Here is a 4,270-nt window from a genome sequence, read left to right as displayed (position 1 = left end):
ACAGCCACACACATGCGTGCACGGGCAGACATACACACACGCACACACAGCCACACACATGCGTGCACGGGCAGACATACACACACGCACACACAGCCACACACATGCGTGCACGGGCAGACATACACACACGCCACCTGGCACACACTGCTTCAGTCACTTTTTCCTCCAGCTCAAAATGCCTACAATTGGCAGGAAACATGTAAATATTGTTTCGACCAGATTTATTGGTGCGTAGGTGATACAGTAGGTGATATAAGAGGTCAGTGTCATGGGTCTGTCTCTACTGAAAGGTCTATATCATAGGCTTTTCGCAAAATAGACAAACAGACAAATAGGCAAGTCTCTTGAGAACATTTGTGATGGGACAAACTAGCTTGAATGAACTAAGACAAACGCCAATAGCCTGACAAGCAAATTGACTTAAGCAGTTCACAATAAAAGTCCAATAGCCCTGTAGCTGTATAGGATTCCTTTAAGTTGTCATCTTTAATACATGAGGGGATTTTATATTCCGCTACACAACAAAGTCATTAAACTCAGAGGAGAGATTAAATATAAATCAAGCATTGTACCTCTGTCCCTCTCTCTCCCCCCTCTCTCTCCCCTCCCCAGCGAACAGGTGGCCCAGTTGAATGAGAAGGGCGGGCTAACTTGGCTGTCACTGTGTTTTCCGACAGAACCGCTGCCTTCTAAAGCCAAACCGCAGTGAATTATACATCTATGGCAGTAATTCTCTCAGAGGAGGTAGAGAGAGAGGGATGGATTAGAAGAAAGACAGAAAGAGAGAGAGAGAGCGAGAGAGAGAGAGAGAGAGAGAGAGAGAGAGAGAGAGAGAGAGAGAGAGAGAGAGAGAGAGAGAGAGAGAAAGATTAATGGCCGAACTGTTTGTTTTTGACGCACTGATCATTGGCTCCAGTTTCTGCCCGCTGCTTATTGGCTTTTCAGAATGCATTTATTTATTTCGTTAACAAGAGAGAGAGAGTGTGCGGCTGTCACTTTCTTGGCTCACTCTGCACCACAGCAGACCTGTCATCTCATGTGCCGTGGCATGCGCCGTGGCATGCGCCTTTGAACCCCGCCACGGACTACAGCGCGGGAATATTAATAGGTGACAAGCAAGACTTTAAAAATAGGAGGAGTAGGTCTATGTCACAGGGCTCATGTCAACTTCTCTTCGTTCGCTACCACAACCTGCTTAAACACAAGAATGTCTGGACAATGGACACTGAAAGTAAATTATAAAAGAGAAAAGCCTACTTACTTTTAATTCACCTTTATTTAAATAGGCAGGTCAGTTAGGAAAAAATCTTATTTTCATTGATGGCCTAGGAACAGTGGGTTAACTGCCTTGTTCAGCGGCAGAACGACAGATCTGTACCTTTTCAGCTCAGGGATTTGATCTTGCAACCTTTCGGTTACAAGGCAAATGCTCTTACAATATTTGTACCTTTTCAGCTCAGGGATTTGATCTTGCAACCTTTCAGTTACAAGGCAAATGCTCTAATCAATAGGCTACCTGCTGCCCCCAACCTGTGCATGTTTCTCTTTCAGGATACACCTGTAGGCTAGAAGTTGTTTAAAAGAGATCACTTCTATTTCACAACACATCAAACTTCTGAACTGTAGTCTGACAAACAGGTCTGAATGGTCTGGATTCAGAGAGACGTTCAGTGCCAGCCAAGCCCAATAAGGTTATTCAATTCGATTTCAACACTGTTCCCCTGTTCCAGCATAATCTGTCCGGGGGGTCACGACCTTTAGATCCCCTGCCTGCCTGCCTGTGGAATAAAGAGGACCTCAGGCTGGGATGACAGGAGAAGTCTTCCAAGGAGTTCATGTTACCAGATGTCATAATAACAAGAAGCTAGAGTTCCTTCCTGCTTTGTCTTGGAGGGGGTTTGGACAGGGGCAGACAGGACGTGCTGCTCTGCTGTGGCACAGCTGAAACTGAATATTATCTTCGGGGGGAATCTTGTTTCATGTTACTGTGCAGGGTCAGAGAGGGAACAGGGAGGTGGAGTACATTAGGATGAGGTACTGTGGTGCTTTGGCTGGGTCCGCTGTCACTACAGTTGACATGATTATCACTTTCTCTCCCCCCTCACACACTCACTGACTCACATGCCAATACAGGTACACACACATGACAATACAGGTGCACACACACACACACACACACACACCACCCCCCCCCATACACACACATATATATATATATATATATATATATATATATATATATATATATATATATATATATATATACCAACAAATGTAGACCATACCAACTCTCACTTACTATATATTTACATATACACACACACACTGACTCACTACACCTCATATTCACATATACAAACAAACACACACACTGACTCACTACACCTCATATTCACATATACATACAAACACACACACTGACTCACTACACCTCATATTCACATATACATACAAACACACACACTGACTCACTACACCTCATATTCACATATACATACAAACACACACACTGACTCACTACACCTCATATTCACATATACATACAAACACACACACTGACTCACTACACCTCATATTCACATATACATACAAACACACACGGACTCACTACACCTCATATTCACATTTACATACAAACACACACACTGACTCACTACACCTAATATTCACATATACATACAAACACACACGGACTCACTACACCTCATATTCACATATACATACAAACACACACGGACTCACTACACCTCATATTCACATTTACATACAAACACACACACACACACTGACTCACTACACCTTCTCCCCTCTCCCTCCTCAGTCACACGGCGATTGAGAGGTCAATATCTCACTTCATCCCCCGCTACGTTTTCCTCTGTCACTCACTTCTCCCTCTCCATTCATGCTCCAGGTTTAGCCCGACAAAGGAGACTGTGGGGGAGCAGCCTAGCCTTCTGCTATAAGGGCTAACGCTACAGTACGCTGCGCCGTGGCACTGCCCTCATGTCCGGGGCTTGACGGTTGTTTTGTGCTCGTCAGTCAGCCCAGACCTAGGTCCTGAAGAAACCTTCAGTCAGCGCCTCCCGCTCCCTGAAAGGAGGGATTCACACACCGCTGAAATATTCATGGAGGGAGGGAGGATAGAGGGGGGGGGGGGCACCTGACCTGGATCACGCTGACCTTTTGACCCTGTCCGTACCTGCAGGATGAGGGAGTTTTAGGGTTTGTTCAGAAAATAGGTTTCTGGAAACTGTGTATTGTAATTAACGCAACATGTGCCTTTTAAAGAGTTGGACATTAACTTCATCATTTGTTGGTTGGTCATACTGTAAAATAAAATACAGTCAAACATGTTCAAAGATAGACTAAATCATTTATATAGATAGAAGTGGTCAGTAGGCTTTAGTAAGGATTTTATTTGTTATATTGTTCTTTAAGTTCAGAACATTCTCAGTAGCTATTTACTGTAGTTCTCTCCCTGCCTACATGTGCTCTATCATTATTTTGTCTCATAAACATCACATAAACACTCCCACAATGTTAACTCCAGCACTTTTAGCACAGAGGGAAAAGTGGATGGCTGTCATGAGCCAAGCACTAGCTAGGACAGAGACAGAGACATGGGAGAGAGAGTTTGGTCGGAAGTTTGACATTCCTGCAGGCAGTGTGTGTCTCGTCAGTGAACGCGTTTGGATTCTTTTAACGGGAGTCGATACCCCCTTCCGCTTCCCAAGCACTCGCTGTGAGTTGAGCTGAGGGTAATGTGATTGAGCCGGGACAAAGGGAGCTCTTAAAAGCAGCCTTTTAACTGGGTGTGTGGACCCATATCAATACAGCAGTTGTTTTGTGCATAAGGAGATCAAATGAAGTGGCATCGGGTGATACGCAGGGAAGGAGTGGAGAAAGATGGATTGAAATGTCTAGGGTGCTGTTTAAAAAAGAAAAGTGTTTTCTGTTTTGTGATGTAAAACACACACAGGCGATGTCTTTCTTTTTCTGCATGTCTCTTTTCTCGTCCCCCCTTTTTCTCCCTCACAGACAGAGACACACCACACGCGCAAACTCTTCAAGCAGATTTCAAACGAGCCAGGGCGCCTGTATCACTGTGTCAGACGAAAGGGCCAGCTCTTAGGAAACAGAGGGGACATCTGAGGGAGAGAGAGAGAGAGAGAGAGAGAGAGAGAGAGAGAGAGAGAGAGAGAGAGAGAGAGAGAGAGAGAAAGTCACAGAGAGAAAGAGAGAGAGAGAAGAGGCACTGAGGGGGGGA

This window comes from Oncorhynchus gorbuscha, linkage group LG14 (assembly GCF_021184085.1).
Source record: "Oncorhynchus gorbuscha isolate QuinsamMale2020 ecotype Even-year linkage group LG14, OgorEven_v1.0, whole genome shotgun sequence".
In the NCBI taxonomy this organism is placed as follows: Eukaryota; Metazoa; Chordata; class Actinopteri; order Salmoniformes; family Salmonidae; genus Oncorhynchus; species Oncorhynchus gorbuscha.
This window is presented reverse-complemented; position numbering follows the sequence as displayed.